This window comes from Micropterus salmoides, unplaced genomic scaffold (genome assembly GCF_014851395.1).
Source record: "Micropterus salmoides isolate LMB-PRFRI ecotype aquatic unplaced genomic scaffold, ASM1485139v1 Ms_hic_scaffold_189, whole genome shotgun sequence".
In the NCBI taxonomy this organism is placed as follows: Eukaryota; Metazoa; Chordata; class Actinopteri; order Centrarchiformes; family Centrarchidae; genus Micropterus; species Micropterus salmoides.
This window is the reverse complement of record NW_024041028.1, coordinates 27670-37991: the sequence shown is the minus strand read 5'-3', so window position 1 is coordinate 37991 and position 10322 is coordinate 27670. Positions and strand designations below refer to the sequence as shown.

General features: G+C 39.0%; 1 long non-coding RNA gene across 1 annotated transcript; it reads right to left on the bottom strand.

The window, feature by feature from the left end:
- Positions 1-2806: 2806 nt before the first annotated feature.
- LOC119909757 lies at positions 2807-9032 on the bottom strand. The gene is made up of 3 exons (XR_005445536.1): positions 8127-9032; positions 3438-3547; positions 2807-3221 (listed from the first exon to the last, which is right to left on the bottom strand). It is a non-coding gene; the product is annotated as an uncharacterized LOC119909757 (long non-coding RNA).
- Positions 9033-10322: the final 1290 nt, after the last annotated feature.

The following is a 10322-nucleotide window of genomic DNA, read 5'->3' as shown; positions in this document are numbered from 1 at the left end:
TTCGTCCCAGAGGCGTCCCAGAGAATATTTCTCTTGTCCCACACATTTTCTATCGTCCCAGGATGACAGGAGCCATGACTGTAGGCTATACTTAAATCCAAACTGTGACTTAAATGACTGACTGGATGCTTCATGTCGAGAGGCCATCAGTGCTAAACAAGCAGCAGTCCAGCAACAAGATTTTAGCACTGAATCTCTGTGTTAAAGCACCAGTCACAGAGCACTGTAACGCTGTAACTAACAGTTAGCGGGTTCAAAACTCCACTTCTGACAGCTAGTTCTTCTGCCTCTAATGAACCTGTAGCTGCTGCAACCCCAGGTCCCATTCACAGTGAATAGCAGCCTATCGCTGCGCGGCTGTGTCTCAGGAGCAGAGTGGGTCATGCAATGATCACCGGGTTTCATCCTCACTTCCTCCAGTCCACATGTTGAGGTGTCTTGGACAAGACACTTAACCCCAAATAGCTCCCGAAAGCACTTTGGATAAAAGCGCAATAGAAATGGAGCTATTGAATGCTGAATCCAAAATGTTTTCTCGCATTCATCTCATTGGTTTGGTGTCTTGATAATGGTTCAGCACAGGTAGCAAATGTTCTTCAGTTTTTGTTAGCAAGGAGAACGGTACTAGCATAGGTAGCGATAAGGCAACAGGACATAACCTTGTGGAACACAGCATTGCTAAGAAGTAAATCCATTTTCAGAGCTCACAGTTTACTTCTTCTTTTAACTTCCACTATCATATTTCTGTGAACTTAGCCTGAACCTAGTACTCTGTGGATTGTTGCATGTGGATACATAATAAAGGGATCCATGACCCAGTCTCAGTTTCACAAATTTCAAATTAGATTTTAGTATACATGTCATTTTCATCTTGTACTGTGGAATTAGTGGAGGTTGTGGACACCAACTAAATAGACATGTACCTTCAAAAGAATTAGACTACTACTAGAGCACCATCAAACTTTGCCCCTTTCATGGTGCGATTGATTATGTTTCTAGTAAAATACCAGCTGTGTCAGCAATCATCAGTATTTCATCCATCCACCACTATTTGTCCATATGTCACTCTAACTTAACTTGCTAGAAAAATCAAAATGACATGAGAAGCTCTTCCAGCTCTCATTTGCAAAAACTGATCACTACCAAAGTTTTGCCAGCTTTGAAATTGGCACTTTAGAACTGTAGTAATTAGAATTTATAACTTTAAATTAAAAGTAATGGATTGTTTCAGAGGGGAGACAAAGAGCCAAAGAAGGTTGCGTGCCACTCTATCTTGTATCGCATGGTTTCGGGCAAATATCACCCTTGTTCCCTTATCATTTCAGCATCAAGCTCTGAAGAAGAGAGTCTTTGCCGCAGGAGATGATGTGTGTCTCTGTGGATGACAGATGGAGCTGTAATTTCTCTGTCGTGGATCTGGTCCAGATGAGATCAAATGTTGGGTTTCTCCCACATTTGGCCTGGCTTCGAGACCGTTGGTCGTGGTTAAACGGTCATAGATTGCAAAGGCTGCAAGATGTGCAGAGAGTTACATAATAATGTACTGATATAAAAGTCTTTGAAATGAGTATTGTGGCTTGGTGGTTAAACCTGCTGATAAACAAGTATCCTTTATTTATGGCAGGACACTCCAAACTGCTTTTAGGTGTAGTGAATGCTACAATGGTACCCTTTCGACAGCCATGGTGAAGGGGAAAAGTTGAAGAGGACAGAAAGGCTGCCTTTGTTGATCGGGGATTTCCAAATGACTGCAGTCCATTTATTGGTAAATCTAGATGCCAGGATCTGTCATTACAATGTTAAAATTGATATGTAGCTTTATCAGTTTTATGTAACATCTAAAAAAGCAGCAGACAAGGCCAGATTACCAGCCCGTCTAAGGGGATAACTGGAGCCCCAGACCCATAATTTTATTGAATGCATTTTTTTTTAATACTTGATGCACCACTAAATCACAATATAAACTGAAATGATAAGGGCTTTAAAGGAAACACCTGCATTATCACATAATCTTCAGGCATTATAGAGGTATATTATGTGTGAGGTGTATGTTGTTCCTTTTTGTCGCTTTGGATAAAAGCGTCTGTCAAATGAGTAACTGTAAATGTAATACAGCGGGGCATTCCTCATGACTTTCAAGAAAGAAATGTGAAACCAATTGGTATGAGATGATTCAGTTTTGATGAAATACTTAGAATATAAGTGGGACAGATCACACTGTTGTGCTAGGCAGTGATTATGAATGATGTTGATGCCATGGGCACAACATGCGGCCATGAGGCAAAGCCATCAGTAAAATCCTTGTGTATACATCAGCTTTCTGTATCCCATGCGGCACTGTGCCAGTGTATTTTTCCCAAGACAGCAGTCCGAAGCTGAGGCGCTGAAGCTGAGGCATCATGGTCTAAACATTGGTCATTTGTTTTCATACCATCCAGTTACACTAAATGACACGACTTATCCTTCCACATCATGTGAACACAAGAGCCTCCGACCTCTCTGATGCAAGCAAACATAAACTAATCATAAAGGTGATGAGTTTCTACGACCTCATTCCAATTATAGTGCACTATCTCTTTATTTAGCTTTAACTTCAGCCATGTTCGCATTTCACATTGTTGCTATTCCTGATGTGCTTTTATTTATGGTTGCGTAATCCTAAAGGCCCAGTTATGGAAAATATCTTTTTGGGTTCCACAGAGAAAAATAATGAAAATAACAGATACAGCTTTATTTTCCCAAATTTGCTCTGGTCACTGTCCTTGAAACTGATGTGGAGCGAAGGGGAGAGACAGTCCTTCAGCTATTTCTACTGGAAGTCACTCAACTATTTCGGAGTGATTACTACCAAGCGGGAACATAGTAGGAAGCTGTGGGCTCAGAGCCAAAGGCAATACATCTGTCAGCAGCACAAGCTCATTCTGCCACTTGTTCCTCATGTGCAGCAGTACATGAGACAAAGTACTCCTCTGGGTCAGGCTGCATTTCACATGACTTTTCAGTCATTACCAAGACTTTTGTAGATTTGGTTCTAGTATTTGGGGCGTATTAAAGGAACATTTTAACTCATTAGCATGATTATGTTTATGATTATCAGAAATGTCTCAAACAAAATCTAGTTGAACATTTGGGGTGGATAAATCACAGGCTAAACAGATACATGTACACTCAACAGTCAAGCCTATTTATCTTCATATGTCCTCATTCTGGGTCCTCATCCGCTGTAACAGAATGAAATGGAACTCTAATCAAATAACTCCAGTCAGTCTGGAGGCGACTAATGAAGACAGAAAGAGGGAGAGGCCAGATAACAAAACAGTAGTAAAACAGTGTTGGACAAATTGCTTCATCATTTTGGGCCACTTTAGTGCAACTTTAAATCCTGCATCTAAAGTAATAAGACATTTTGATCTGTACAAACTAAACTAAATCTTTACCTGGTGCATGAAAGTTTCCCTGTTCAACCAGGCTGCAGTATGTACCGCCAAATTGTCCCAATCCAGAGATGGCTTCTGACAGTGACTTCAGACTCTACTTGAGACTCGTCCTGTGAACAATGTTTATTTTTAGGAAACGTCTGATGAGCTTACTATTATTCCCCTCCCTCCGTTACCTATAACCTGCCTACATAACACGTAGTATCTGCTGCGTGCAGCCACATGTACGAGAGGACAACACACTGGTAGCTGTTGAGCCATTCATCATAAACTTTGGCTTTAAAAATTCATACAACAAGACCCAAACAAAAGAAGCGCTGAACACAAAATGGGTTAGTAATATGTGGTGATTAAACATGTTTATTTCAGCATTGGCCATCTAAAGTTAGCTTGCTTCTTACTTTAGCTACAGTCTACTGGAGGTATGGTCCGACTGTCGTTCGTTATGAAAGATGAATGAGCGTTTGTTTACTGTCCAAACTTGTGGTAGTCGATTAATGTAATCATTTTCGTCCCGCTGGCTGCCATCACGTTAATTATTAACAAACAGGTTACAGGTTTATTGTTGATCATGCAATGTTACAGTTTTATTTAGTTAATGTTACACTGGGTTTAATAAGCTGTCATTACATTTTCAAGAGTCAAGAATTAAGAGATTTATTATGTTTCAGGTTTTGTTAATGTCAGATGTTAAAGAGGAATATTTAGCATTTCACATTCTCAAATGTTTATTATAAATACAATAAAATGTTTGATGTTTCTGGATGGAATTCAGTCATCTCAGCTTAACGTATTTAAACGTTTCTACTTTTGTATATGATTATATTCACTTATTAAAGCATTAAGCACTCTGCAAGAAGAGGTGACACGCCCAAGATGTTAGTGTTATGTTTGGAGCATAGTGTATGTTATTATACAACAGCATTTGCATTCATAAAGCTTTTGACAGAAGGCAGAGTGAGACCAAGTGCAACCTGATTACATGAAGTGCATAAGCACAAACAACATGTAATAATGGCACAGGTAAATATCAAATTAAAGGTGCAATCAAAGCAAAGGTTGTCTTTGGTCTGAATTATAGTTTAGAAATTTAAACTGTTCAATATTTTTGTAATTAATTAATCTGAACAAAAGTCATGTGACTCAGAATCAGCTTGTTTATTAGACTGATTATAGACACACTACAGTACAAACTGTAGCAGACAGAAAGCGTTTTGCAAGTTCAAAAACGCAAGGCACACAGCAATGCCTTTTTTGTCTAATCTAATTATAGCGCCAGCAATCTGTAATCTTTGGTTTGCTGCTAACTGTCAAATTAGCAGAAACTTGATCACAACTCACAGGTCTGTGTTTTTTTTTGCTGAAAAAATCTGCTTTAAAAAAAAAAATAAAGACAAATGAAGGGCGCTTGCTCCGGCACTGTTTGAGGGTGAGCAGTGTATAAACATGTAGGATACATGGAAACGGAGATTCGTGTGGGTACACGAGACCCTCAGAGAGGGGAGACACCACTGGTAGTACCACCAGTTGGTCCAGCAGCTTTGGCTTAATGATGTTCGGTTGCAACTCTAAACTTCCGTCACCACAACTGAGGGCCTGTCTCTCCATTCATTCGATTGGACAATGGAGGGGAAAAAGCGAATGACGTTGCCGCTTTTTTGCCCAGAGTTTTTTCTCCATGCGTTCAGAGCGCTCCTTCAAAAACGCAAGGCACAGCAGGTGCTCAAAACTCGAACGCTCACTGTACAATTAAGAAAATGCTTCTCACTGGAAAAAAAAAAAAAAAGGAATTCTCCAATGCAAAGCACAAAACTAAAACTACATTTAATATCTCAGTAAAGATGTGTGGCTTTCTCTTTTCTGTTTTTTAGAGTTTTTCACGAGGTAATTTCCTGTTAATTTAAATTCCGGTTAATTAAACTATATTATACTAGCTACTCAAATAGTATAGTATGTATTTGGGAATACCAAGGTAACTTGTCATCCTGCTGGTTGTAGCTTCTTTTTCTTTTTTTCCTTCATCCATGTTCTTTTATTCATAATCCTTTGTGTTTAAAAGCAGTTTCCTTCTTAGTTTGTTGGAAGTATTCATTTCTAACTGCATAACAGTTGTGCTGTTCAGGTGACTTACTATATTATATTGTATTTATCCGCTGCACAGTTTGTCACAGCACAGGTTTTTACCAGCTACAAGCCAGCATTTATTCAGCATCAAAACATTGCCTGGTTGCTGGAATATGAATGTTATTATATATTTTCTATCACTCACAGCAGCCAGCCTGCATACATTGACTTCTGTGTCCTCAACTCTATAAATAAATATACAAGTAAGCTTCCAGCCCCATATTTTTACACAACACACCCAACCTGCCCTACAGACAGAATTAGTAAACATACTAAATAGCACTTAAATTATTTCTGCAAGAGACGTTCAACATTGTTCTCACAACCTAGAACTTATGTGCTCTCATCATAGCAAAATAGAAACACATTCATTCTCCTGACAGGCAGAACAATGTTTTTGACCCTCTTACCTACAGCCTGTAATGTTCCCTGTAATTGTCCTTCTGGAAATGAACCTCTTGATCATGCCACATTGATTTAAAGTTTGGGCACAGGGAATTAACTAGCTCTGATTTGTTTGGGCATCAGCGCTTCCTTAATACCATTATGACTTCATGTCTTGTCACTAATTTTGGGCTCAGATGTTGGCTGTGTTATCATTAAAAGTAACATTCAAGTGTGTGAATCTTTCATGAATATTAGAATCTAAATATCAGAAATGTCAAATAAGATTGTATTATTTAGTATCTTCAAGTTTCACGAGTAGATAATAAGAATAGTAGTTATTATTTGTGTTTTTAAATTGACAGCTTGCCACCGCTGTTGTGTCCCTTTGATTAATGAAGCACAGAATTACTTCATTTAACTGTGACAGTTTGTCTCTGTGAAGGTGATGTTTTAGCTTATGTAATCTGAAACATTTCTAATTGAAATGTATGTATAAAGGCATACTATCAATATAATATTTAATGTAAACCTGGTTCCTGCTCAGATCTTAAACCCTATAGCACCATCTGGTGTATAGTTGTAGTAACGACTCATTTCAGTGACATTTCTGTGCCTACAAAACTTTTTTGTCAGTATCTCAGATGGTTATTTGACTTTAAAAAATGAATAATGTTCCTGTATATGATAATATTTTGTATGCTTCCCTTTAACCATCCACAACGTCCCAGAATCAACTCCAATATGATGTATGTATGCATAAATACTAAATACTTTATTGGTAACAACTAAGCTTAGCCCAGTGGGCCTTTTTCACTCATGACATTTGAAATTCAGCTAGCAGTTAGCAGCAGGTGTGGAGTTTCCAATTCTCACACAAAGAAAGAAACTACATAAATTACTATTAACAATATTTAAGTAACTTTAATCACGAAATAATATAGAAATATATTATAGATGTGAAGTTGACAAGATTTTCATTTGCACATGACTCTGCTGATGAAATCAGCCTATCCTCATCAGAAAAAAGGCTGTATAGGTCGATTATTGTATAGCTTATTACAACCCAGTTGTAGTTAAAGTTGACATGTTTTAGATTTTGTAGATGACTTATGTCATGTGACTCCAGCCTTAACCCAGCCCCAGCCCGAGGAGAGCCCAGCTCTCCTTACACGTGCTCTCTGATGCACGCACACATACGCGTTACAAAGAAGAAAACATATAATAGGCCTCAGATACCAGGGCCACCAACAATCACGCCCACATTTATTAAAACTGACTGTCCATTACAGAGAAATATAACCATGGAGTACAGAATATAGCTCAAACTAAGTGAGCCGGCAGCAAATATATAGATTTACCTTTCTTTCATTTTCCACATGTTAAACGTCATGTGACAAGTGACAGACTTGTACCAATGCTCTTAAGTGTCATTTTGGGAAACGGTCTTATTTTTCATTGTACTTTCCAACGGACATATTTGTTGTTTTGGTCTTGTATGTCATTTTGGGACAATTGACAATCTACCTGCTCGGTATGAGGACCTGTTGGTCTGGTTTGTAGATTGCAACCAGGTGTGTGCTCGTATGAGTGTTCAATCTTATGAGCAAGCATAATCCGACACATCTACAGACTCAATGGGAGACAGCTTCACACAGCACGCTGGAAACTCAGGTAAACTCCCACTACAACGTTACAGTAATATTTTTATCAGCTTGAAGTTGAAGTAATCTATGCACGTTACATGATAATGTTACATTTACTGCATTTAGCCGACGTTATACATCAGCATAAGCTCGTCTGCCTGCTTTTCGGGAATTAATGTTATTATTTGTTTCACCGGAGGCTCAGCAATGTCAGCACTTCTGCATGAAGCAAACAGCGGTAGATCCTTGCTAATGTTAGCTGGCTGCGCCTGCCTTGCATTACTAATGTTTTAGGCTAGTATAAAAAAGTCACTCCACATTTGCCTTGTGCCATTATGTAATTTCTGGTACACAGGATAGTAATATGAGTCGCGTTGTGAAGTAATGTAGACTGCCATTCAACTGTAGTATTTTGCACCGGATAAAGGTTAGCAACTGCTCGGCGTTAGCCCACGAGCTAACATTATCTAACTTTAGCCAACTAAAGCACAACACCACAGTATGTTTCACATGCTTTGCAGCAATGTTAGTTTACCTGTCCAATAGGATGAAAGCCAACTCTGTCGGTTTTGTCAGTTTCAAAACAAAGTGGAGGTCTCTCCGTGACTACAGCCTTTCCTTATGTTGACCCAACATCGTCTGAGTTTTTGTTGTGCTGGGAGACATTTTATGGTGTTAGTGGACTGCATTCCCCCTAGGTCTGGCTCAGACCTAGAATCTGGACCGGCAGGTTAAACAGGCTAGGAAGCACTATGTTGCCACTGAGGAGTGATAGAGAGAGGACCAAAGTTAGCGTCGTGCTCAAGCCAGAGCTTGTTTATTTCTGACTACAATCACATAAAGGCCTAGTCACATTATCTTTAAATCTCTGCTTAAAGTGCCTGTTAAACTAACACTAAACATTTCACAAATAAACAACAAAATGATGTAACCAAACTGACAATATACAATATATAAAACATTCTACCTTACGCAAAATAAGCACATCATATCAAAATAGTTTAACAGATATTCCACATACCGAAATTGACATAAGTCAAAATACTAATATGTAACAAAGTAATATAACTCAAAACACACATTCACTTTACTCCGATACCTCTGCAGTCACTCTCATATTAACATATTAAATAATTACAAAAAAATTATATCTATATAACATTTATTTTAACACTAGCATGAAATACACATACACAATCTTTCTACACATTTCTTGTATGTCACACTATCTCCCACACTTGCACTTAACCGCATGTGCGTAACAATATGGTGGTACCATGATATGTTAAGCGCAATTTATACTTCTGTTTCAGTGTCTCCGTCGTTCTGCACCGCCAAACGCTAGTTGGTGGTAGCGGTACAGCGTCCACTGTGGTGACCTTTGCTGGCCGAGAAGGCTAACTTCCGGTTTAGACATCCGCTAACTTGAATGGGGGTAAAATTATTATTATATATACATGCAGCTGTTACTGACTTTTCAAATGTTATTGACCGAATGGATCACATTCTGATAGTAAAATGAGTCATTTCGCTTGGGTTGTGACGCTCAAATATATTGATCCACCGTGTTACAGCCGCTGTTTTGGCCCCTAGTAGAATTTACTTCAAAGCTCGGAGCACTTCCTGTGCTGGCCTTCCCAGTCGACCAATCACAGTTCCACGGTCCACGTCGCCCCGACGTGTGGTGGGGGGCGCTGGCAGTATCGAAGTAAACAAGGGTCCTAGAAATACAGTTCTGGTCCTAGGATTATGGTACTGAAACTGCAGCCTCCGGTACTGAAGCTAACGTTACTAGCCAGATTAGCTATTGATACGACAGTTGATTAAAAAAACGTATTGTGCGGTGTTTACTCACACTAAACACTGTAGCAACACCTCCACAGTCAGCTGCTGGACAGCACTTTGTGTACGAACATTTATATGAGTCACAAGTACACAGAAGTGCTAATAAATAGTATAAACTACAGCTTTCACTAAATGGTGATACCCCGACAGCCATCTTTGATCACGAAGTCGGGGCAGTGCGGTTCTCCCGACTTCCCGAGTCGGAAATCTCGGAAATTTCGACTTCCCATGTCAAATGGAACGCACCAATACTACTCGGGTATTCAACGCAGTGTGTGACCAGCAATATGAGCTTGAATATGGTATCTTTCCTCTGACCACTTACTCCCTACTGGCTGGCTAAAACTCTTAACAACGTCTAGAACATATTATCGCATGTTACAGAATGCTCAAACTAGTTACTCTCACTTACAAATCTAACGTACCGTGTGAGACTTAAGTTCATGACAAAAAGAACTACTTATCATGACGTCAGAATAGTTAGCTACAAAATGAAGCTTGCTGCACACACACACATCTCGAATTCATCTTACAACACAACAGAAGATTTTATACTGCATTTACATTCCATCCTTATCCAAGCTAAACATAGAAAAATTAGTTTTACTGTACCTGTGAATTGACAAAGAGATGACCAAAGTTAGCGTCTTGCTCAAGCAGCTGCGCGTGTGCAGAGCTTGTAGTTACAGTCTCCCTACGCGATCCACAGCAGTACAAGAGCACCATCTACTGGCAAGCAAGTGTATTACCTTTATGTAAACACTACAGGTGCTGGTCATATAATTAGAATATCGTCAAAAAGTTGATTTATTTCAGTAATTCAATTCAAAAAGTGAAACTTGGATATTAAAATCATTCATTACACACAGACTGATATATTTCAAAT